Below are 26114 nucleotides of genomic sequence, written 5' to 3'. Positions count from 1 at the left end.
GCAGTGACAAGCAGACTGCACCTTGGCTTGCTACTATGGAATCAAGCACCAATTTCAAAATTTAAAAGCTATTAAATTTTTATTTATAAATTTATGGCAAAACTGAACCTCATTTCCGTAATTAGAATACAAAACTATATCAATAGAGCAAACTTGAAATCAATTGGAGCAAAATTAAAGGAAGTGAAAAGTGTGAGCCAAACAGAAGGATCCACGTTTAGTATTATAAATATGCAGAGGATTATTTTGATTATAAATAACAGAGGCAAAAAGTTGCCAAAATCGTTAGCACGGAGGACAAAATGCTTAGCCGCATATCGTCTGTCTTTACGTTCTGATTTGAAATTCCGCTGAGGTTGACTTTGCCTTTCATCCTTTCGCTGTTGATAAAATAAATAGTAGTCGAATACTGAGGTCAATATAATCGACTAGCTTTCCCCTCCCCTGCCAAAATTTCAGGCCTTGTGCCGATAGTAGAAAGGATTGTTTCCGAACTTGTTAGAGCGTCGAGCTGGCAAAATCGTCAGCGCGCCGAACAAAAATGCTTTTCGGCATTTCGTCTGTCCTTACGTTCTGAATTCAAATACTGCCGAGGTCGACTTTGCCTTTCATCCTTTCGGGTTGATAAAATAAGTACCAGTTGAACACCAGTGTTCAACTGGTAATCGACTTATTCCTACCACGAAATTGCTAGCCTAGCTTATTTCCTAACTCATTTCTCTGCAAATGTTTTTTATGCATACGTATTATATTTTGTATGTTTACAAGTTGTTATTTTTATGTATAGAACTGAATGAGTTGCTTTTCCCCACTAAAAAATTCATTCGAATGCATCTCACTTTATAACATGAAAATCAATAGGAATACTTGTTTCGCATTACGGAATTTCGCGTCAGGCTGAATCTTCCGTGAATGTATTACTTTCGTAGGGCAATGGACTGCTGCATTTTAATTTCGTTTTTCGAGTTCAAATCCACGAAAATTCTCTTTATCTTTTTGTTCCTTCAAAGTGAAAACTACTGATCATGTTAATCATTAGGCAAGTGACTTCTACTATAGCCTCGTGCCCACCAAAGCCTTTGAGTAAATTTGTTAGACGGAAACTGAAAAAATGGTCTCATATATATATATATATATATATATATATATATATATATATATATATATATATATATATATATATATATATATATATATCTATGTGTGTGTGTGTGTGTGTGTGTGTGTGTGTGTGTGTCTATGTTTGTACCCCATCACCGTTTGACAACCGGTGTTGGTGTGCTTGCGTTCCAGTAACATTAGCGGTACGGCAATAAGACACCGATAGAATAATTAAAAAAAAACTACTGGGGCCGGTTCGTTCGACTAAAATCATTCGAGGCGGTACTCCAGTATGGCCATAGTCTAGTAACTGAAACAAGTGAACGATAAAAGATAAAATCCACTTTCAGGTCTATTACATTGTCATAAACTTCAAAATTATTATGTCGTAAATACATCGGCAGCCCGGCTAGCTCAGTCGGTAGAGCACGAGACTCTTAATCTCGGGGTCGTGGGTTCGAGCCCCACGTTGGGCGAAATGCATTTTTCTTTTTTTTTTAATAAAAAGAACATTTTGCTAGCTATTTTACATTAATATATTATTTGATAATACTTGTATATTATTTAATAATTATTTAAAAACTAATTTCAACTATTTTGTAATTAGTGTTATTAATTCCTAATGAAAATATGAAATCGGTTCCTCAGTTCGTTTAATTTACTGGGTAATCGTGAATAACGTTGTTGTTCTTTAGGTAACCGCATTATATATGATATTTCGCTAATGTCACAGATTTCGTTAAGAACCCCTCAAGCGGTGGATTATCACTATTTCAATCGATTGAAACATTTATGGTCGATAAAATTTAATACCAGTCAAATAATAGGATCCATTTAATCTACTTCTGTGTTTCCCCAGACGTCAGATCTTGTGTCTATGTTAGAAATGAAGAGTTGGTTCCTTGGCAGAGTTTTTATGGCTTTGGGAAATGCGTTGCAATATTACTTGATGCTCTTTATAATCTGAGGACAAATCCCGCCGAAAACAACCTTATGGGCTTCGTAAAATAAGCAACTTAAACTAATAAGTGGGGGAATAAACTGTTTCCTAGAAATATCAAGGTGAGAGATTAAATGATATTCTGTGGTATGAATTTATCACTTGTTTAAGGTTATACCACATACACAAATATTAAGCGGTTTTAACTTAACTGTTTGTCACCATTTCGAGTCAATAATCAGTGTATCCCAGTGTATCTTCAATATCATCGAATATTTACATATTGAAGACAAACTTTTGCAATCATCACAAAGTTTAGTAAGATAGTTAATGCAGTGAGCGAAAATAAATAAATAAGTAAGTAAGTAAATAAATAAATAGAATAAAGAAAATACCTTATTAAAATCACAATCTTACAGAAATAATTGTTAGTGTTCAAGATGAATCTTGTTCAGGATGTCAAGTTATACAACTTCGAAATCTAATCTAATTTACATCCTCATACTCTCATTAACAAATTCTATGCACATTTTGGAAAATACTTCCGACTGGAAAAATCGAAGATGAAATGTTGTAATCATCAGAGCGTTTAGTAAAACAACCGCCGTCATTATTGACAGCTATTCTAGTGAGCACTTCAGTTCTATGAACTTGTAATAAAGAAAGTAATTATCAGTGAATAAAAGAAACTGATCGGCCCGGCTAGCTCAGTCGGTAGAGCACGAGACTCTTAATCTCGGGGTCGTGGGTTCGAGCCCCACGTTGGGCGCAATATGTTTTTGCTGGTTCTGAATCCTATGGAAAATCTATTCAGATAAACTTGATTTTATATATTTTTATCTTCTGCCTGTTTCAGTCATCAAACTGCGGTCATGCCGGGGCACCACTTTGAATTTTTAGTCGAATGAATCAACCGCCCAGAGCTTAATATTTAAGCCTTGTGCTTATTCTATCCGTCTCTTTGCCGAACCGCTATGTTACGGGGACGCAAACACACCAGCACCAGTTACCAAGCGGTGGCACAATACAGACAATAAGATGCACACACACTCACACACACACACGCACACACGACGGGCGTCTTTCAGTTTCCACCTACCAAATCCATTCACAAAGCTTTGGTAGAACCAAGGCTATAGTAGAATACACTTACCCAAGGAGCCACGCAGTGAGACTGAACTTGGAACTGTGTAGTTGGGAAACAAGCTTCTTATCACACAGCGAAGAATATAAACATAAAAATTACATGCGGTGCTTACAACGAAAGTACGAGTCAACCACAGAACAGTAAGAGCCACAACGTCGTTTATTACTTCCTTTTACCGGTGTCCAGTTGCTTTACATTTTTTGCGTGTGGGTTCCATCTTTCGAGTTAATAAACATAATGAACTTGTTCACTGTTCTATGGTGAAAATTATTACCATCAATTTCAGGAATGTGAGAGTAGGTCCTCTCCAAGTTACTGAAAATTGTGATTCCTGGTAGAATCAAACTAACGTATGCATTCCTCCTGTGTGTCACGATTCCGACATGGCATCGCTTAAAGACAAACATGGCTGGTTTGGCGACACACTCCAGTGCTCATGTAGAATTCCTCCTCGGAACTATTTAAGTCTTGAGAAAATTGTTTCGTCTCTCTCAACAATCTTCTCAGGACCGCCAATCTGAATGGGTTGTGGGGCAGGTTCTAAGCACATATTTCACGAACACAGCTATTGTAATCAACATCCGTGCAGTGACAAGCAGACTGCACCTTGGCTTGCTACTATGGAATCAAGCACCAATTTCAAAATTTAAAAGCTATTAAATTTTTATTTATAAATTTATGGCAAAACTGAACCTCATTTCCGTAATTAGAATACAAAACTATATCAATAGAGCAAACTTGAAATCAATTGGAGCAAAATTAAAGGAAGTGAAAAGTGTGAGCCAAACAGAAGGATCCACGTTTAGTATTATAAATATGCAGAGGATTATTTTGATTATAAATAACAGAGGCAAAAAGTTGCCAAAATCGTTAGCACGGAGGACAAAATGCTTAGCGGCATATCGTCTGTCTTTACGTTCTGATTTGAAATTCCGCTGAGGTTGACTTTGCCTTTCATCCTTTCGCTGTTGATAAAATAAATAGTAGTCGAATACTGAGGTCAATATAATCGACTAGCTTTCCCCTCCCCTGCCAAAATTTCAGGCCTTGTGCCGATAGTAGAAAGGATTGTTTCCGAACTTGTTAGAGCGTCGAGCTGGCAAAATCGTCAGCGCGCCGAACAAAAATGCTTTTCGGCATTTCGTCTGTCCTTACGTTCTGAATTCAAATACTGCCGAGGTCGACTTTGCCTTTCATCCTTTCGGGTTGATAAAATAAGTACCAGTTGAACACCAGTGTTCAACTGGTAATCGACTTATTCCTACCACGAAATTGCTAGCCTAGCTTATTTCCTAACTCATTTCTCTGCAAATGTTTTTTATGCATACGTATTATATTTTGTATGTTTACAAGTTGTTATTTTTATGTATAGAACTGAATGAGTTGCTTTTCCCCACTAAAAAATTCATTCGAATGCATCTCACTTTATAACATGAAAATCAATAGGAATACTTGTTTCGCATTACGGAATTTCGCGTCAGGCTGAATCTTCCGTGAATGTATTACTTTCGTAGGGCAATGGACTGCTGCATTTTAATTTCGTTTTTCGAGTTCAAATCCACGAAAATTCTCTTTATCTTTTTGTTCCTTCAAAGTGAAAACTACTGATCATGTTAATCATTAGGCAAGTGACTTCTACTATAGCCTCGTGCCCACCAAAGCCTTTGAGTAAATTTGTTAGACGGAAACTGAAAAAATGGTCTCATATATATATATATATATATATATATATATATATATATATATATATATATATATCTATGTGTGTGTGTGTGTGTGTGTGTGTGTGTGTGTGTGTCTATGTTTGTACCCCATCACCGTTTGACAACCGGTGTTGGTGTGCTTGCGTTCCAGTAACATTAGCGGTACGGCAATAAGACACCGATAGAATAATTAAAAAAAAACTACTGGGGCCGGTTCGTTCGACTAAAATCATTCGAGGCGGTACTCCAGTATGGCCATAGTCTAGTAACTGAAACAAGTGAACGATAAAAGATAAAATCCACTTTCAGGTCTATTACATTGTCATAAACTTCAAAATTATTATGTCGTAAATACATCGGCAGCCCGGCTAGCTCAGTCGGTAGAGCACGAGACTCTTAATCTCGGGGTCGTGGGTTCGAGCCCCACGTTGGGCGAAATGCATTTTTCTTTTTTTTTTAATAAAAAGAACATTTTGCTAGCTATTTTACATTAATATATTATTTGATAATACTTGTATATTATTTAATAATTATTTAAAAACTAATTTCAACTATTTTGTAATTAGTGTTATTAATTCCTAATGAAAATATGAAATCGGTTCCTCAGTTCGTTTAATTTACTGGGTAATCGTGAATAACGTTGTTGTTCTTTAGGTAACCGCATTATATATGATATTTCGCTAATGTCACAGATTTCGTTAAGAACCCCTCAAGCGGTGGATTATCACTATTTCAATCGATTGAAACATTTATGGTCGATAAAATTTAATACCAGTCAAATAATAGGATCCATTTAATCTACTTCTGTGTTTCCCCAGACGTCAGATCTTGTGTCTATGTTAGAAATGAAGAGTTGGTTCCTTGGCAGAGTTTTTATGGCTTTGGGAAATGCGTTGCAATATTACTTGATGCTCTTTATAATCTGAGGACAAATCCCGCCGAAAACAACCTTATGGGCTTCGTAAAATAAGCAACTTAAACTAATAAGTGGGGGAATAAACTGTTTCCTAGAAATATCAAGGTGAGAGATTAAATGATATTCTGTGGTATGAATTTATCACTTGCTTAAGGTTATACCACATACACAAATATTAAGCGGTTTTAACTTAACTGTTTGTCACCATTTCGAGTCAATAATCAGTGTATCCCAGTGTATCTTCAATATCATCGAATATTTACATATTGAAGACAAACTTTTGCAATCATCACAAAGTTTAGTAAGATAGTTAATGCAGTGAGCGAAAATAAATAAATAAGTAAGTAAGTAAATAAATAAATAGAATAAAGAAAATACCTTATTAAAATCACAATCTTACAGAAATAATTGTTAGTGTTCAAGATGAATCTTGTTCAGGATGTCAAGTTATACAACTTCGAAATCTAATCTAATTTACATCCTCATACTCTCATTAACAAATTCCATGCACATTTTGGAAAATACTTCCGACTGGAAAAATCGAAGATGAAATGTTGTAATCATCAGAGCGTTTAGTAAAACAACCGCCGTCATTATTGACAGCTATTCTAGTGAGCACTTCAGTTCTATGAACTTGTAATAAAGAAAGTAATTATCAGTGAATAAAAGAAACTGATCGGCCCGGCTAGCTCAGTCGGTAGAGCACGAGACTCTTAATCTCGGGGTCGTGGGTTCGAGCCCCACGTTGGGCGCAATATGTTTTTGCTGGTTCTGAATCCTATGGAAAATCTATTCAGATAAACTTGATTTTATATATTTTTATCTTCTGCCTGTTTCAGTCATCAAACTGCGGTCATGCCGGGGCACCACTTTGAATTTTTAGTCGAATGAATCAACCGCCCAGAGCTTAATATTTAAGCCTTGTGCTTATTCTATCCGTCTCTTTGCCGAACCGCTATGTTACGGGGACGCAAACACACCAGCACCAGTTACCAAGCGGTGGCACAATACAGACAATAAGATGCACACACACTCACACACACACACGCACACACGACGGGCGTCTTTCAGTTTCCACCTACCAAATCCATTCACAAAGCTTTGGTAGAACCAAGGCTATAGTAGAATACACTTACCCAAGGAGCCACGCAGTGAGACTGAACTTGGAACTGTGTAGTTGGGAAACAAGCTTCTTATCACACAGCGAAGAATATAAACATAAAAATTACATGCGGTGCTTACAACGAAAGTACGAGTCAACCACAGAACAGTAAGAGCCACAACGTCGTTTATTACTTCCTTTTACCGGTGTCCAGTTGCTTTACATTTTTTGCGTGTGGGTTCCATCTTTCGAGTTAATAAACATAATGAACTTGTTCACTGTTCTATGGTGAAAATTATTACCATCAATTTCAGGAATGTGAGAGTAGGTCCTCTCCAAGTTACTGAAAATTGTGATTCCTGGTAGAATCAAACTAACGTATGCATTCCTCCTGTGTGTCACGATTCCGACATGGCATCGCTTAAAGACAAACATGGCTGGTTTGGCGACACACTCCAGTGCTCATGTAGAATTCCTCCTCGGAACTATTTAAGTCTTGAGAAAATTGTTTCGTCTCTCTCAACAATCTTCTCAGGACCGCCAATCTGAATGGGTTGTGGGGCAGGTTCTAAGCACATATTTCACGAACACAGCTATTGTAATCAACATCCGTGCAGTGACAAGCAGACTGCACCTTGGCTTGCTACTATGGAATCAAGCACCAATTTCAAAATTTAAAAGCTATTAAATTTTTATTTATAAATTTATGGCAAAACTGAACCTCATTTCCGTAATTAGAATACAAAACTATATCAATAGAGCAAACTTGAAATCAATTGGAGCAAAATTAAAGGAAGTGAAAAGTGTGAGCCAAACAGAAGGATCCACGTTTAGTATTATAAATATGCAGAGGATTATTTTGATTATAAATAACAGAGGCAAAAAGTTGCCAAAATCGTTAGCACGGAGGACAAAATGCTTAGCGGCATATCGTCTGTCTTTACGTTCTGATTTGAAATTCCGCTGAGGTTGACTTTGCCTTTCATCCTTTCGCTGTTGATAAAATAAATAGTAGTCGAATACTGAGGTCAATATAATCGACTAGCTTTCCCCTCCCCTGCCAAAATTTCAGGCCTTGTGCCGATAGTAGAAAGGATTGTTTCCGAACTTGTTAGAGCGTCGAGCTGGCAAAATCGTCAGCGCGCCGAACAAAAATGCTTTTCGGCATTTCGTCTGTCCTTACGTTCTGAATTCAAATACTGCCGAGGTCGACTTTGCCTTTCATCCTTTCGGGTTGATAAAATAAGTACCAGTTGAACACCAGTGTTCAACTGGTAATCGACTTATTCCTACCACGAAATTGCTAGCCTAGCTTATTTCCTAACTCATTTCTCTGCAAATGTTTTTTATGCATACGTATTATATTTTGTATGTTTACAAGTTGTTATTTTTATGTATAGAACTGAATGAGTTGCTTTTCCCCACTAAAAAATTCATTCGAATGCATCTCACTTTATAACATGAAAATCAATAGGAATACTTGTTTCGCATTACGGAATTTCGCGTCAGGCTGAATCTTCCGTGAATGTATTACTTTCGTAGGGCAATGGACTGCTGCATTTTAATTTCGTTTTTCGAGTTCAAATCCACGAAAATTCTCTTTATCTTTTTGTTCCTTCAAAGTGAAAACTACTGATCATGTTAATCATTAGGCAAGTGACTTCTACTATAGCCTCGTGCCCACCAAAGCCTTTGAGTAAATTTGTTAGACGGAAACTGAAAAAATGGTCTCATATATATATATATATATATATATATATATATATATATATATATATATATATATCTATGTGTGTGTGTGTGTGTGTGTGTGTGTGTGTGTGTGTCTATGTTTGTACCCCATCACCGTTTGACAACCGGTGTTGGTGTGCTTGCGTTCCAGTAACATTAGCGGTACGGCAATAAGACACCGATAGAATAATTAAAAAAAAACTACTGGGGCCGGTTCGTTCGACTAAAATCATTCGAGGCGGTACTCCAGTATGGCCATAGTCTAGTAACTGAAACAAGTGAACGATAAAAGATAAAATCCACTTTCAGGTCTATTACATTGTCATAAACTTCAAAATTATTATGTCGTAAATACATCGGCAGCCCGGCTAGCTCAGTCGGTAGAGCACGAGACTCTTAATCTCGGGGTCGTGGGTTCGAGCCCCACGTTGGGCGAAATGCATTTTTCTTTTTTTTTTAATAAAAAGAACATTTTGCTAGCTATTTTACATTAATATATTATTTGATAATACTTGTATATTATTTAATAATTATTTAAAAACTAATTTCAACTATTTTGTAATTAGTGTTATTAATTCCTAATGAAAATATGAAATCGGTTCCTCAGTTCGTTTAATTTACTGGGTAATCGTGAATAACGTTGTTGTTCTTTAGGTAACCGCATTATATATGATATTTCGCTAATGTCACAGATTTCGTTAAGAACCCCTCAAGCGGTGGATTATCACTATTTCAATCGATTGAAACATTTATGGTCGATAAAATTTAATACCAGTCAAATAATAGGATCCATTTAATCTACTTCTGTGTTTCCCCAGACGTCAGATCTTGTGTCTATGTTAGAAATGAAGAGTTGGTTCCTTGGCAGAGTTTTTATGGCTTTGGGAAATGCGTTGCAATATTACTTGATGCTCTTTATAATCTGAGGACAAATCCCGCCGAAAACAACCTTATGGGCTTCGTAAAATAAGCAACTTAAACTAATAAGTGGGGGAATAAACTGTTTCCTAGAAATATCAAGGTGAGAGATTAAATGATATTCTGTGGTATGAATTTATCACTTGTTTAAGGTTATACCACATACACAAATATTAAGCGGTTTTAACTTAACTGTTTGTCACCATTTCGAGTCAATAATCAGTGTATCCCAGTGTATCTTCAATATCATCGAATATTTACATATTGAAGACAAACTTTTGCAATCATCACAAAGTTTAGTAAGATAGTTAATGCAGTGAGCGAAAATAAATAAATAAGTAAGTAAGTAAATAAATAAATAGAATAAAGAAAATACCTTATTAAAATCACAATCTTACAGAAATAATTGTTAGTGTTCAAGATGAATCTTGTTCAGGATGTCAAGTTATACAACTTCGAAATCTAATCTAATTTACATCCTCATACTCTCATTAACAAATTCTATGCACATTTTGGAAAATACTTCCGACTGGAAAAATCGAAGATGAAATGTTGTAATCATCAGAGCGTTTAGTAAAACAACCGCCGTCATTATTGACAGCTATTCTAGTGAGCACTTCAGTTCTATGAACTTGTAATAAAGAAAGTAATTATCAGTGAATAAAAGAAACTGATCGGCCCGGCTAGCTCAGTCGGTAGAGCACGAGACTCTTAATCTCGGGGTCGTGGGTTCGAGCCCCACGTTGGGCGCAATATGTTTTTGCTGGTTCTGAATCCTATGGAAAATCTATTCAGATAAACTTGATTTTATATATTTTTATCTTCTGCCTGTTTCAGTCATCAAACTGCGGTCATGCCGGGGCACCACTTTGAATTTTTAGTCGAATGAATCAACCGCCCAGAGCTTAATATTTAAGCCTTGTGCTTATTCTATCCGTCTCTTTGCCGAACCGCTATGTTACGGGGACGCAAACACACCAGCACCAGTTACCAAGCGGTGGCACAATACAGACAATAAGATGCACACACACTCACACACACACACGCACACACGACGGGCGTCTTTCAGTTTCCACCTACCAAATCCATTCACAAAGCTTTGGTAGAACCAAGGCTATAGTAGAATACACTTACCCAAGGAGCCACGCAGTGAGACTGAACTTGGAACTGTGTAGTTGGGAAACAAGCTTCTTATCACACAGCGAAGAATATAAACATAAAAATTACATGCGGTGCTTACAACGAAAGTACGAGTCAACCACAGAACAGTAAGAGCCACAACGTCGTTTATTACTTCCTTTTACCGGTGTCCAGTTGCTTTACATTTTTTGCGTGTGGGTTCCATCTTTCGAGTTAATAAACATAATGAACTTGTTCACTGTTCTATGGTGAAAATTATTACCATCAATTTCAGGAATGTGAGAGTAGGTCCTCTCCAAGTTACTGAAAATTGTGATTCCTGGTAGAATCAAACTAACGTATGCATTCCTCCTGTGTGTCACGATTCCGACATGGCATCGCTTAAAGACAAACATGGCTGGTTTGGCGACACACTCCAGTGCTCATGTAGAATTCCTCCTCGGAACTATTTAAGTCTTGAGAAAATTGTTTCGTCTCTCTCAACAATCTTCTCAGGACCGCCAATCTGAATGGGTTGTGGGGCAGGTTCTAAGCACATATTTCACGAACACAGCTATTGTAATCAACATCCGTGCAGTGACAAGCAGACTGCACCTTGGCTTGCTACTATGGAATCAAGCACCAATTTCAAAATTTAAAAGCTATTAAATTTTTATTTATAAATTTATGGCAAAACTGAACCTCATTTCCGTAATTAGAATACAAAACTATATCAATAGAGCAAACTTGAAATCAATTGGAGCAAAATTAAAGGAAGTGAAAAGTGTGAGCCAAACAGAAGGATCCACGTTTAGTATTATAAATATGCAGAGGATTATTTTGATTATAAATAACAGAGGCAAAAAGTTGCCAAAATCGTTAGCACGGAGGACAAAATGCTTAGCCGCATATCGTCTGTCTTTACGTTCTGATTTGAAATTCCGCTGAGGTTGACTTTGCCTTTCATCCTTTCGCTGTTGATAAAATAAATAGTAGTCGAATACTGAGGTCAATATAATCGACTAGCTTTCCCCTCCCCTGCCAAAATTTCAGGCCTTGTGCCGATAGTAGAAAGGATTGTTTCCGAACTTGTTAGAGCGTCGAGCTGGCAAAATCGTCAGCGCGCCGAACAAAAATGCTTTTCGGCATTTCGTCTGTCCTTACGTTCTGAATTCAAATACTGCCGAGGTCGACTTTGCCTTTCATCCTTTCGGGTTGATAAAATAAGTACCAGTTGAACACCAGTGTTCAACTGGTAATCGACTTATTCCTACCACGAAATTGCTAGCCTAGCTTATTTCCTAACTCATTTCTCTGCAAATGTTTTTTATGCATACGTATTATATTTTGTATGTTTACAAGTTGTTATTTTTATGTATAGAACTGAATGAGTTGCTTTTCCCCACTAAAAAATTCATTCGAATGCATCTCACTTTATAACATGAAAATCAATAGGAATACTTGTTTCGCATTACGGAATTTCGCGTCAGGCTGAATCTTCCGTGAATGTATTACTTTCGTAGGGCAATGGACTGCTGCATTTTAATTTCGTTTTTCGAGTTCAAATCCACGAAAATTCTCTTTATCTTTTTGTTCCTTCAAAGTGAAAACTACTGATCATGTTAATCATTAGGCAAGTGACTTCTACTATAGCCTCGTGCCCACCAAAGCCTTTGAGTAAATTTGTTAGACGGAAACTGAAAAAATGGTCTCATATATATATATATATATATATATATATATATATATATATATATATATATATATATATATATATATATATATATATATATATCTATGTGTGTGTGTGTGTGTGTGTGTGTGTGTGTGTGTGTCTATGTTTGTACCCCATCACCGTTTGACAACCGGTGTTGGTGTGCTTGCGTTCCAGTAACATTAGCGGTACGGCAATAAGACACCGATAGAATAATTAAAAAAAAACTACTGGGGCCGGTTCGTTCGACTAAAATCATTCGAGGCGGTACTCCAGTATGGCCATAGTCTAGTAACTGAAACAAGTGAACGATAAAAGATAAAATCCACTTTCAGGTCTATTACATTGTCATAAACTTCAAAATTATTATGTCGTAAATACATCGGCAGCCCGGCTAGCTCAGTCGGTAGAGCACGAGACTCTTAATCTCGGGGTCGTGGGTTCGAGCCCCACGTTGGGCGAAATGCATTTTTCTTTTTTTTTTAATAAAAAGAACATTTTGCTAGCTATTTTACATTAATATATTATTTGATAATACTTGTATATTATTTAATAATTATTTAAAAACTAATTTCAACTATTTTGTAATTAGTGTTATTAATTCCTAATGAAAATATGAAATCGGTTCCTCAGTTCGTTTAATTTACTGGGTAATCGTGAATAACGTTGTTGTTCTTTAGGTAACCGCATTATATATGATATTTCGCTAATGTCACAGATTTCGTTAAGAACCCCTCAAGCGGTGGATTATCACTATTTCAATCGATTGAAACATTTATGGTCGATAAAATTTAATACCAGTCAAATAATAGGATCCATTTAATCTACTTCTGTGTTTCCCCAGACGTCAGATCTTGTGTCTATGTTAGAAATGAAGAGTTGGTTCCTTGGCAGAGTTTTTATGGCTTTGGGAAATGCGTTGCAATATTACTTGATGCTCTTTATAATCTGAGGACAAATCCCGCCGAAAACAACCTTATGGGCTTCGTAAAATAAGCAACTTAAACTAATAAGTGGGGGAATAAACTGTTTCCTAGAAATATCAAGGTGAGAGATTAAATGATATTCTGTGGTATGAATTTATCACTTGCTTAAGGTTATACCACATACACAAATATTAAGCGGTTTTAACTTAACTGTTTGTCACCATTTCGAGTCAATAATCAGTGTATCCCAGTGTATCTTCAATATCATCGAATATTTACATATTGAAGACAAACTTTTGCAATCATCACAAAGTTTAGTAAGATAGTTAATGCAGTGAGCGAAAATAAATAAATAAGTAAGTAAGTAAATAAATAAATAGAATAAAGAAAATACCTTATTAAAATCACAATCTTACAGAAATAATTGTTAGTGTTCAAGATGAATCTTGTTCAGGATGTCAAGTTATACAACTTCGAAATCTAATCTAATTTACATCCTCATACTCTCATTAACAAATTCCATGCACATTTTGGAAAATACTTCCGACTGGAAAAATCGAAGATGAAATGTTGTAATCATCAGAGCGTTTAGTAAAACAACCGCCGTCATTATTGACAGCTATTCTAGTGAGCACTTCAGTTCTATGAACTTGTGATAAAGAAAGTAATTATCAGTGAATAAAAGAAACTGATCGGCCCGGCTAGCTCAGTCGGTAGAGCACGAGACTCTTAATCTCGGGGTCGTGGGTTCGAGCCCCACGTTGGGCGCAATATGTTTTTGCTGGTTCTGAATCCTATGGAAAATCTATTCAAATAAACTTGATTTTATATATTTTTATCTTCTGCCTGTTTCAGTCATCAAACTGCGGTCATGCCGGGGCACCACTTTGAATTTTTAGTCGAATGAATCAACCGCCCAGAGCTTAATATTTAAGCCTTGTGCTTATTCTATCCGTCTCTTTGCCGAACCGCTATGTTACGGGGACGCAAACACACCAGCACCAGTTACCAAGCGGTGGCACAATACAGACAATAAGATGCACACACACTCACACACACACACGCACACACGACGGGCGTCTTTCAGTTTCCACCTACCAAATCCATTCACAAAGCTTTGGTAGAACCAAGGCTATAGTAGAAGACACTTACCCAAGGAGCCACGCAGTGAGACTGAACTTGGAACTGTGTAGTTGGGAAACAAGCTTCTTATCACACAGCGAAGAATATAAACATAAAAATTACATGCGGTGCTTACAACGAAAGTACGAGTCAACCACAGAACAGTAAGAGCCACAACGTCGTTTATTACTTCCTTTTACCGGTGTCCAGTTGCTTTACATTTTTTGCGTGTGGGTTCCATCTTTCGAGTTAATAAACATAATGAACTTGTTCACTGTTCTATGGTGAAAATTATTACCATCAATTTCAGGAATGTGAGAGTAGGTCCTCTCCAAGTTACTGAAAATTGTGATTCCTGGTAGAATCAAACTAACGTATGCATTCCTCCTGTGTGTCACGATTCCGACATGGCATCGCTTAAAGACAAACATGGCTGGTTTGGCGACACACTCCAGTGCTCATGTAGAATTCCTCCTCGGAACTATTTAAGTCTTGAGAAAATTGTTTCGTCTCTCTCAACAATCTTCTCAGGACCGCCAATCTGAATGGGTTGTGGGGCAGGTTTTAAGCACATATTTCACGAACACAGCTATTGTAATCAACATCCGTGCAGTGACAAGTAGACTGCACCTTGGCTTGCTACTATGGAATCAAGCACCAATTTCAAAATTTAAAAGCTATTAAATTTTTATTTATAAATTTATGGCAAAACTGAACCTCATTTCCGTAATTAGAATACAAAACTATATCAATAGAGCAAACTTGAAATCAATTGGAGCAAAATTAAAGGAAGTGAAAAGTGTGAGCCAAACAGAAGGATCCACGTTTAGTATTATAAATATGCAGAGGATTATTTTGATTATAAATAACAGAGGCAACAAGTTGCCAAAATCGTTAGCACGGAGGACAAAATGCTTAGCCGCATATCGTCTGTCTTTACGTTCTGATTTGAAATTCCGCTGAGGTTGACTTTGCCTTTCATCCTTTCGCTGTTGATAAAATAAATAGTAGTCGAATACTGAGGTCAATATAATCGACTAGCTTTCCCCTCCCCTGCCAAAATTTCAGGCCTTGTGCCGATAGTAGAAAGGATTGTTTCCGAACTTGTTAGAGCGTCGAGCTGGCAAAATCGTCAGCGCGCCGAACAAAAATGCTTTTCGGCATTTCGTCTGTCCTTACGTTCTGAATTCAAATACTGCCGAGGTCGACTTTGCCTTTCATCCTTTCGGGTTGATAAAATAAGTACCAGTTGAACACCAGTGTTCAACTGGTAATCGACTTATTCCTACCACGAAATTGCTAGCCTAGCTTATTTCCTAACTCATTTCTCTGCAAATGTTTTTTATGCATACGTATTATATTTTGTATGTTTACAAGTTGTTATTTTTATGTATAGAACTGAATGAGTTGCTTTTCCCCACTAAAAAATTCATTCGAATGCATCTCACTTTATAACATGAAAATCAATAGGAATACTTGTTTCGCATTACGGAATTTCGCGTCAGGCTGAATCTTCCGTGAATGTATTACTTTCGTAGGGCAATGGACTGCTGCATTTTAATTTCGTTTTTCGAGTTCAAATCCACGAAAATTCTCTTTATCTTTTTGTTCCTTCAAAGTGAAAACTACTGATCATGTTAATCATTAGGCAAGTGACTTCTACCATAGACTCGTGCCCACCAAAGCCTTTGAGTAAATTTGTTAGACGGAAACTGAAAAAATGGTCTCATATATATATATATATATATATATATATATATATATATATATATATATATATATATATATATATATATATATATATATATATATATATATCTATGTGTGTGTGTGTGTGTGTGTGTGTGTGTGTGTGTGTGTGTGTCTATGTTTGTACCCCATCACCGTTTGACAACCGGTGTTGGTGTGCTTGCGTTCCAGTAACATTAGCGGTACGGCAATAAGACACCGATAGAATAATTAAAAAAAAACTACTGGGGCCGGTTCGTTCGACTAAAATCATTCGAGGCGGTACTCCAGTATGGCCATAGTCTAGTAACTGAAACAAGTGAACGATAAAAGATAAAATCCACTTTCAGGTCTATTACATTGTCATAAACTTCAAAATTATGATGTCGTAAATACATCGGCAGCCCGGCTAGCTCAGTCGGTAGAGCACGGGACTCTTAATCTCGGGGTCGTGGGTTCGAGCCCCACGTTGGGCGAAATGCATTTTTCTTTTTTTTTTAATAAAAAGAACATTTTGCTAGCTATTTTACATTAATATATTATTTGATAATACTTGTATATTATTTAATAATTATTTAAAAACTAATTTCAACTATTTTGTAATTAGTGTTATTAATTCCTAATGAAAATATGAAATCGGTTCCTCAGTTCGTTTAATTTACTGGGTAATCGTGAATAACGTTGTTGTTCTTTAGGTAACCGCATTATATATGATATTTCGCTAATGTCACAGATTTCGTTAAGAACCCCTCAAGCGGTGGATTATCACTATTTCAATCGATTGAAACATTTATGGTCGATAAAATTTAATACCAGTCAAATAATAGGATCCATTTAATCTACTTCTGTGTTTCCCCAGACGTCAGATCTTGTGTCTATGTTAGAAATGAAGAGTTGGTTCCTTGGCAGAGATTTTATGGCTTTGGGAAATGCGTTGCAATATTACTTGATGCTCTTTATAATCTGAGGACAAATCCCGCCGAAAACAACCTTATGGGCTTCGTAAAATAAGCAACTTAAACTAATAAGTGGGGGAATAAACTGTTTCCTAGAAATATCAAGGTGAGAGATTAAATGATATTCTGTGGTATGAATTTATCACTTGTTTAAGGTTATACCACATACACAAATATTAAGCGGTTTTAACTTAACTGTTTGTCACCATTTCGAGTCAATAATCAGTGTATCCCAGTGTATCTTCAATATCATCGAATATTTACATATTGAAGACAAACTTTTGCAATCATCACAAAGTTTAGTAAGATAGTTAATGCAGTGAGCGAAAATAAATAAATAAGTAAGTAAGTAAATAAATAAATAGAATAAAGAAAATACCTTATTAAAATCACAATCTTACAGAAATAATTGTTAGTGTTCAAGATGAATCTTGTTCAGGATGTCAAGTTATACAACTTCGAAATCTAATCTAATTTACATCCTCATACTCTCATTAACAAATTCCATGCACATTTTGGAAAATACTTCCGACTGGAAAAATCGAAGATGAAATGTTGTAATCATCAGAGCGTTTAGTAAAACAACCGCCGTCATTATTGACAGCTATTCTAGTGAGCACTTCAGTTCTATGAACTTGTAATAAAGAAAGTAATTATCAGTGAATAAAAGAAACTGATCGGCCCGGCTAGCTCAGTCGGTAGAGCACGAGACTCTTAATCTCGGGGTCGTGGGTTCGAGCCCCACGTTGGGCGCAATATGTTTTTGCTGGTTCTGAATCCTATGGAAAATCTATTCAGATAAACTTGATTTTATATATTTTTATCTTCTGCCTGTTTCAGTCATCAAACTGCGGTCATGCCGGGGCACCACTTTGAATTTTTAGTCGAATGAATCAACCGCCCAGAGCTTAATATTTAAGCCTTGTGCTTATTCTATCCGTCTCTTTGCCGAACCGCTATGTTACGGGGACGCAAACACACCAGCACCAGTTACCAAGCGGTGGCACAATACAGACAATAAGATGCACACACACTCACACACACACACGCACACACGACGGGCGTCTTTCAGTTTCCACCTACCAAATCCATTCACAAAGCTTTGGTAGAACCAAGGCTATAGTAGAATACACTTACCCAAGGAGCCACGCAGTGAGACTGAACTTGGAACTGTGTAGTTGGGAAACAAGCTTCTTATCACACAGCGAAGAATATAAACATAAAAATTACATGCGGTGCTTACAACGAAAGTACGAGTCAACCACAGAACAGTAAGAGCCACAACGTCGTTTATTACTTCCTTTTACCGGTGTCCAGTTGCTTTACATTTTTTGCGTGTGGGTTCCATCTTTCGAGTTAATAAACATAATGAACTTGTTCACTGTTCTATGGTGAAAATTATTACCATCAATTTCAGGAATGTGAGAGTAGGTCCTCTCCAAGTTACTGAAAATTGTGATTCCTGGTAGAATCAAACTAACGTATGCATTCCTCCTGTGTGTCACGATTCCGACATGGCATCGCTTAAAGACAAACATGGCTGGTTTGGCGACACACTCCAGTGCTCATGTAGAATTCCTCCTCGGAACTATTTAAGTCTTGAGAAAATTGTTTCGTCTCTCTCAACAATCTTCTCAGGACCGCCAATCTGAATGGGTTGTGGGGCAGGTTCTAAGCACATATTTCACGAACACAGCTATTGTAATCAACATCCGTGCAGTGACAAGCAGACTGCACCTTGGCTTGCTACTATGGAATCAAGCACCAATTTCAAAATTTAAAAGCTATTAAATTTTTATTTATAAATTTATGGCAAAACTGAACCTCATTTCCGTAATTAGAATACAAAACTATATCAATAGAGCAAACTTGAAATCAATTGGAGCAAAATTAAAGGAAGTGAAAAGTGTGAGCCAAACAGAAGGATCCACGTTTAGTATTATAAATATGCAGAGGATTATTTTGATTATAAATAACAGAGGCAAAAAGTTGCCAAAATCGTTAGCACGGAGGACAAAATGCTTAGCGGCATATCGTCTGTCTTTACGTTCTGATTTGAAATTCCGCTGAGGTTGACTTTGCCTTTCATCCTTTCGCTGTTGATAAAATAAATAGTAGTCGAATACTGAGGTCAATATAATCGACTAGCTTTCCCCTCCCCTGCCAAAATTTCAGGCCTTGTGCCGATAGTAGAAAGGATTGTTTCCGAACTTGTTAGAGCGTCGAGCTGGCAAAATCGTCAGCGCGCCGAACAAAAATGCTTTTCGGCATTTCGTCTGTCCTTACGTTCTGAATTCAAATACTGCCGAGGTCGACTTTGCCTTTCATCCTTTCGGGTTGATAAAATAAGTACCAGTTGAACACCAGTGTTCAACTGGTAATCGACTTATTCCTACCACGAAATTGCTAGCCTAGCTTATTTCCTAACTCATTTCTCTGCAAATGTTTTTTATGCATACGTATTATATTTTGTATGTTTACAAGTTGTTATTTTTATGTATAGAACTGAATGAGTTGCTTTTCCCCACTAAAAAATTCATTCGAATGCATCTCACTTTATAACATGAAAATCAATAGGAATACTTGTTTCGCATTACGGAATTTCGCGTCAGGCTGAATCTTCCGTGAATGTATTACTTTCGTAGGGCAATGGACTGCTGCATTTTAATTTCGTTTTTCGAGTTCAAATCCACGAAAATTCTCTTTATCTTTTTGTTCCTTCAAAGTGAAAACTACTGATCATGTTAATCATTAGGCAAGTGACTTCTACTATAGCCTCGTGCCCACCAAAGCCTTTGAGTAAATTTGTTAGACGGAAACTGAAAAAATGGTCTCATATATATATATATATATATATATATATATATATATATATATATATATATATATATATATATATATATATATCTATGTGTGTGTGTGTGTGTGTGTGTGTGTGTGTGTGTGTCTATGTTTGTACCCCAACACCGTTTGACAACCGGTGTTGGTGTGCTTGCGTTCCAGTAACATTAGCGGTACGGCAATAAGACACCGATAGAATAATTAAAAAAAAACTACTGGGGCCGGTTCGTTCGACTAAAATCATTCGAGGCGGTACTCCAGTATGGCCATAGTCTAGTAACTGAAACAAGTGAACGATAAAAGATAAAATCCACTTTCAGGTCTATTACATTGTCATAAACTTCAAAATTATTATGTCGTAAATACATCGGCAGCCCGGCTAGCTCAGTCGGTAGAGCACGAGACTCTTAATCTCGGGGTCGTGGGTTCGAGCCCCACGTTGGGCGAAATGCATTTTTCTTTTTTTTTTAATAAAAAGAACATTTTGCTAGCTATTTTACATTAATATATTATTTGATAATACTTGTATATTATTTAATAATTATTTAAAAACTAATTTCAACTATTTTGTAATTAGTGTTATTAATTCCTAATGAAAATATGAAATCGGTTCCTCAGTTCGTTTAATTTACTGGGTAATCGTGAATAACGTTGTTGTTCTTTAGGTAACCGCATTATATATGATATTTCGCTAATGTCACAGATTTCGTTAAGAACCCCTCAAGCGGTGGATTATCACTATTTCAATCGATTGAAACATTTATGGTCGATAAAATTTAATACCAGTCAAATAATAGGATCCATTTAATCTACTTCTGTGTTTCCCCAGACGTCAGATCTTGTGTCTATGTTAGAAATGAAGAGTTGGTTCCTTGGCAGAGTTTTTATGGCTTTGGGAAATGCGTTGCAATATTACTTGATGCTCTTTATAATCTGAGGACAAATCCCGCCGAAAACAACCTTATGGGCTTCGTAAAATAAGCAACTTAAACTAATAAGTGGGGGAATAAACTGTTTCCTAGAAATATCAAGGTGAGAGATTAAATGATATTCTGTGGTATGAATTTATCACTTGTTTAAGGTTATACCACATACACAAATATTAAGCGGTTTTAACTTAACTGTTTGTCACCATTTCGAGTCAATAATCAGTGTATCCCAGTGTATCTTCAATATCATCGAATATTTACATATTGAAGACAAACTTTTGCAATCATCACAAAGTTTAGTAAGATAGTTAATGCAGTGAGCGAAAATAAATAAATAAGTAAGTAAGTAAATAAATAAATAGAATAAAGAAAATACCTTATTAAAATCACAATCTTACAGAAATAATTGTTAGTGTTCAAGATGAATCTTGTTCAGGATGTCAAGTTATACAACTTCGAAATCTAATCTAATTTACATCCTCATACTCTCATTAACAAATTCCATGCACATTTTGGAAAATACTTCCGACTGGAAAAATCGAAGATGAAATGTTGTAATCATCAGAGCGTTTAGTAAAACAACCGCCGTCATTATTGACAGCTATTCTAGTGAGCACTTCAGTTCTATGAACTTGTGATAAAGAAAGTAATTATCAGTGAACAAAAGAAACTGATCGGCCCGGCTAGCTCAGTCGGTAGAGCACGAGACTCTTAATCTCGGGGTCGTGGGTTCGAGCCCCACGTTGGGCGCAATATGTTTTTGCTGGTTCTGAATCCTATGGAAAATCTATTCAAATAAACTTGATTTTATATATTTTTATCTTCTGCCTGTTTCAGTCATCAAACTGCGGTCATGCCGGGGCACCACTTTGAATTTTTAGTCGAATGAATCAACCGCCCAGAGCTTAATATTTAAGCCTTGTGCTTATTCTATCCGTCTCTTTGCCGAACCGCTATGTTACGGGGACGCAAACACACCAGCACCAGTTACCAAGCGGTGGCACAATACAGACAATAAGATGCACACACACTCACACACACACACGCACACACGACGGGCGTCTTTCAGTTTCCACCTACCAAATCCATTCACAAAGCTTTGGTAGAACCAAGGCTATAGTAGAAGACACTTACCCAAGGAGCCACGCAGTGAGACTGAACTTGGAACTGTGTAGTTGGGAAACAAGCTTCTTATCACACAGCGAAGAATATAAACATAAAAATTACATGCGGTGCTTACAACGAAAGTACGAGTCAACCACAGAACAGTAAGAGCCACAACGTCGTTTATTACTTCCTTTTACCGGTGTCCAGTTGCTTTACATTTTTTGCGTGTGGGTTCCATCTTTCGAGTTAATAAACATAATGAACTTGTTCACTGTTCTATGGTGAAAATTATTACCATCAATTTCAGGAATGTGAGAGTAGGTCCTCTCCAAGTTACTGAAAATTGTGATTCCTGGTAGAATCAAACTAACGTATGCATTCCTCCTGTGTGTCACGATTCCGACATGGCATCGCTTAAAGACAAACATGGCTGGTTTGGCGACACACTCCAGTGCTCATGTAGAATTCCTCCTCGGAACTATTTAAGTCTTGAGAAAATTGTTTCGTCTCTCTCAACAATCTTCTCAGGACCGCCAATCTGAATGGGTTGTGGGGCAGGTTTTAAGCACATATTTCACGAACACAGCTATTGTAATCAACATCCGTGCAGTGACAAGTAGACTGCACCTTGGCTTGCTACTATGGAATCAAGCACCAATTTCAAAATTTAAAAGCTATTAAATTTTTATTTATAAATTTATGGCAAAACTGAACCTCATTTCTGTAATTAGAATACAAAACTATATCAATAGAGCAAACTTGAAATCAATTGGAGCAAAATTAAAGGAAGTGAAAAGTGTGAGCCAAACAGAAGGATCCACGTTTAGTATTATAAATATGCAGAGGATTATTTTGATTATAAATAACAGAGGCAAAAAGTTGCCAAAATCGTTAGCACGGAGGACAAAATGCTTAGCGGCATATCGTCTGTCTTTACGTTCTGATTTGAAATTCCGCTGAGGTTGACTTTGCCTTTCATCCTTTCGCTGTTGATAAAATAAATAGTAGTCGAATACTGAGGTCAATATAATCGACTAGCTTTCCCCTCCCCTGCCAAAATTTCAGGCCTTGTGCCGATAGTAGAAAGGATTGTTTCCGAACTTGTTAGAGCGTCGAGCTGGCAAAATCGTCAGCGCGCCGAACAAAAATGCTTTTCGGCATTTCGTCTGTCCTTACGTTCTGAATTCAAATACTGCCGAGGTCGACTTTGCCTTTCATCCTTTCGGGTTGATAAAATAAGTACCAGTTGAACACCAGTGTTCAACTGGTAATCGACTTATTCCTACCACGAAATTGCTAGCCTAGCTTATTTCCTAACTCATTTCTCTGCAAATGTTTTTTATGCATACGTATTATATTTTGTATGTTTACAAGTTGTTATTTTTATGTATAGAACTGAATGAGTTGCTTTTCCCCACTAAAAAATTCATTCGAATGCATCTCACTTTATAACATGAAAATCAATAGGAATACTTGTTTCGCATTACGGAATTTCGCGTCAGGCTGAATCTTCCGTGAATGTATTACTTTCGTAGGGCAATGGACTGCTGCATTTTAATTTCGTTTTTCGAGTTCAAATCCACGAAAATTCTCTTTATCTTTTTGTTCCTTCAAAGTGAAAACTACTGATCATGTTAATCATTAGGCAAGTGACTTCTACCATAGACTCGTGCCCACCAAAGCCTTTGAGTAAATTTGTTAGACGGAAACTGAAAAAATGGTCTCATATATATATATATATATATATATATATATATATATATATATATATATATATATATATATATGTATGTGTGTGTGTGTGTGTGTGTGTGTGTGTGTGTGTGTGTGTGTGTCTATGTTTGTACCCCATCACCGTTTGACAACCGGTGTTGGTGTGCTTGCGTTCCAGTAACATTAGCGGTACGGCAATAAGACACCGATAGAATAATTAAAGAAAAACTACTGGGGCCGGTTCGTTCGACTAAAATCATCCGAGGCGGTACTCCAGTATGGCCATAGTCTAATAACTGAAACAAGTGAAAGATAAAAGATAAAATCCACTTTCAGGTCTATTACATTGTCATAAACTTCAAGATTATTATGTCGTAAATACATCGGCAGCCCGGCTAGCTCAGTCGGCAGAGCACGAGACTCTTAATCTCGGGGTCGTGGGTTCGAGCCCCACGTTGGGCGAAATGCATTTTTCTTTTTTTTTTAATAAAAAGAACATTTTGCTAGCTATTTTACATTAATATATTATTTGATAATACTTATATATTATTTAATAATTATTTAAAAACTAATTTCAACTATTTTGTAATTAGTGTTATTAATTCCTAATGAAAATATGAAATCGGTTCCTCAGTTCGTTTAATTTACTGGGTAATCGTGAATAACGTTGTTGTTCTTTAGGTAACCGCATTATATATGATATTTCGCTAATGTCACAGATTTCGTTAAGAACCCCTCAAGCGGTGGATTATCACTATTTCAATCGATTGAAACATTTATGGTCGATAAAATTTAATACCAGTCAAATAATAGGATCCATTTAATCTACTTCTGTGTTTCCCCAGACGTCAGATCTTGTGTCTATGTTAGAAATGAAGAGTTGGTTCCTTGGCAGAGTTTTTATGGCTTCGGGAAATGCGTTGCAATATTACTTGATGCTCTTTATAATCTGAGGACAAATCCCGCCGAAAACAACCTTATGGGCTTCGTAAAATAAGCAACTTAAACTAATAAGTGGGGGAATAAACTGTTTCCTAGAAATATCAAGATGAGAGATTAAATGATATTCTGTGGTATGAATTTATCACTTGTTTAAGGTTATACCACATACACAAATATTAAGCGGTTTTAACTTAACTGTTTGTCACCATTTCGAGTCAATAATCAGTGTATCCCAGTGTATCTTCAATATCATCGAATATTTACATATTGAAGACAAACTTTTGCAATCATCACAAAGTTTAGTAAGATAGTTAATGCAGTGAGCGAAAATAAATAAATAAGTAAGTAAGTAAATAAATAAATAGAATAAAGAAAATACCTTATTAAAATCACAATCTTACAGAAATAATTGTTAGTGTTCAAGATGAATCTTGTTCAGGATGTCAAGTTATACAACTTCGAAATCTAATCTAATTTACATCCTCATACTCTCATTAACAAATTCCATGCACATTTTGGAAAATACCTCCGACTGGAAAAATCGAAGATGAAATGTTGTAATCATCAGAGCGTTTAGTAAAACAACCGCCGTCATTATTGACAGCTATTCTAGTGAGCACTTCAGTTCTATGAACTTGTAATAAAGAAAGTAATTATCAGTGAATGAAAGAAACTGATCGGCCCGGCTAGCTCAGTCGGTAGAGCACGAGACTCTTAATCTCGGGGTCGTGGGTTCGAGCCCCACGTTGGGCGCAATATGTTTTTGCTGGTTCTGAATCCTATGGAAAATCTATTCAGATAAACTTGATTTTATATATTTTTATCTTCTGCCTGTTTCAGTCATCAAACTGCGGTCATGCTGGGGCACCACTTTGAATTTTTAGTCGAATGAATCAACCGCCCAGAGCTTAATATTTAAGCCTTGTGCTTATTCTATCCGTCTCTTTGCCGAACCGCTATGTTACGGGGACGCAAACACACCAGCACCAGTTACCAAGCGGTGGCACAATACAGACAAAAAGATACACACACACTCACACACACACGCACACACGACGGGCGTCTTTCAGTTTCCACCTACCAAATCCATTCACAAAGCTTTGGTAGAACCAATGCTATAGTAGAATACACTTACCCAAGGAGCCACGCAGTGAGACTGAACTTGGAACTGTGTAGTTGGGAAACAAGCTTCTTATCGCACAGCGAAGAATATAAACATAAAAATTACATGCGGTGCTTACAACGAAAGTACGAGTCAACCACAGAACAGTAAGAGCCACAACGTCGTTTATTACTTCCTTTTATCGGTGTCCAGTTGCTTTACATTTTTTGCGTGTGGGTTCCATCTTTCGAGTTAATAAACATAATGAACTTGTTCACTGTTCTATGGTGAAAATTATTACCATCAATTTCAGGAATGTGAGAGTAGGTCCTCTCCAAGTTACTGAAAATTGTGATT

At 36.7% G+C, this 26114-nt stretch overlaps 14 non-coding genes across 14 annotated transcripts; all 14 read left to right on the top strand.

The window, feature by feature from the left end:
* Positions 1-1504: 1504 nt before the first annotated feature.
* Trnak-cuu (transfer RNA lysine (anticodon CUU)) lies at positions 1505-1577 on the top strand. Its single transcript has one exon. It is a non-coding gene; the product is annotated as a tRNA-Lys (tRNA).
* A 1160-nt stretch (positions 1578-2737) lies between these two features.
* On the top strand, positions 2738-2810 carry Trnak-cuu (transfer RNA lysine (anticodon CUU)). The gene has a single exon. It is a non-coding gene; the product is annotated as a tRNA-Lys (tRNA).
* Positions 2811-5253: 2443 nt separating this feature from the next.
* Positions 5254-5326, top strand: Trnak-cuu (transfer RNA lysine (anticodon CUU)). The gene has a single exon. It is a non-coding gene; the product is annotated as a tRNA-Lys (tRNA).
* A 1160-nt stretch (positions 5327-6486) lies between these two features.
* On the top strand, positions 6487-6559 carry Trnak-cuu (transfer RNA lysine (anticodon CUU)). Its single transcript has one exon. It is a non-coding gene; the product is annotated as a tRNA-Lys (tRNA).
* Positions 6560-9002: 2443 nt separating this feature from the next.
* On the top strand, positions 9003-9075 carry Trnak-cuu (transfer RNA lysine (anticodon CUU)). Its single transcript has one exon. It is a non-coding gene; the product is annotated as a tRNA-Lys (tRNA).
* A 1160-nt stretch (positions 9076-10235) lies between these two features.
* On the top strand, positions 10236-10308 carry Trnak-cuu (transfer RNA lysine (anticodon CUU)). The gene has a single exon. It is a non-coding gene; the product is annotated as a tRNA-Lys (tRNA).
* Positions 10309-12779: 2471 nt separating this feature from the next.
* Trnak-cuu (transfer RNA lysine (anticodon CUU)) lies at positions 12780-12852 on the top strand. Its single transcript has one exon. It is a non-coding gene; the product is annotated as a tRNA-Lys (tRNA).
* A 1160-nt stretch (positions 12853-14012) lies between these two features.
* Trnak-cuu (transfer RNA lysine (anticodon CUU)) lies at positions 14013-14085 on the top strand. Its single transcript has one exon. It is a non-coding gene; the product is annotated as a tRNA-Lys (tRNA).
* Positions 14086-16570: 2485 nt separating this feature from the next.
* Trnak-cuu (transfer RNA lysine (anticodon CUU)) lies at positions 16571-16643 on the top strand. Its single transcript has one exon. It is a non-coding gene; the product is annotated as a tRNA-Lys (tRNA).
* Positions 16644-17803: 1160 nt separating this feature from the next.
* Trnak-cuu (transfer RNA lysine (anticodon CUU)) lies at positions 17804-17876 on the top strand. Its single transcript has one exon. It is a non-coding gene; the product is annotated as a tRNA-Lys (tRNA).
* Positions 17877-20337: 2461 nt separating this feature from the next.
* Positions 20338-20410, top strand: Trnak-cuu (transfer RNA lysine (anticodon CUU)). The gene has a single exon. It is a non-coding gene; the product is annotated as a tRNA-Lys (tRNA).
* A 1160-nt stretch (positions 20411-21570) lies between these two features.
* Trnak-cuu (transfer RNA lysine (anticodon CUU)) lies at positions 21571-21643 on the top strand. The gene has a single exon. It is a non-coding gene; the product is annotated as a tRNA-Lys (tRNA).
* Positions 21644-24102: 2459 nt separating this feature from the next.
* On the top strand, positions 24103-24175 carry Trnak-cuu (transfer RNA lysine (anticodon CUU)). Its single transcript has one exon. It is a non-coding gene; the product is annotated as a tRNA-Lys (tRNA).
* Positions 24176-25335: 1160 nt separating this feature from the next.
* On the top strand, positions 25336-25408 carry Trnak-cuu (transfer RNA lysine (anticodon CUU)). Its single transcript has one exon. It is a non-coding gene; the product is annotated as a tRNA-Lys (tRNA).
* The last annotated feature ends 706 nt before the right edge of the window (positions 25409-26114 follow it).

Source organism: Octopus bimaculoides, chromosome 3 (genome assembly GCF_046866305.1).
Source record: "Octopus bimaculoides isolate indiv1 chromosome 3, ASM4686630v1, whole genome shotgun sequence".
NCBI classification, from domain to species: Eukaryota; Metazoa; Mollusca; class Cephalopoda; order Octopoda; family Octopodidae; genus Octopus; species Octopus bimaculoides.
The sequence above is the reverse complement of the archived record's forward strand: the minus strand, read 5'-3'. Positions and strand labels throughout refer to the sequence as shown.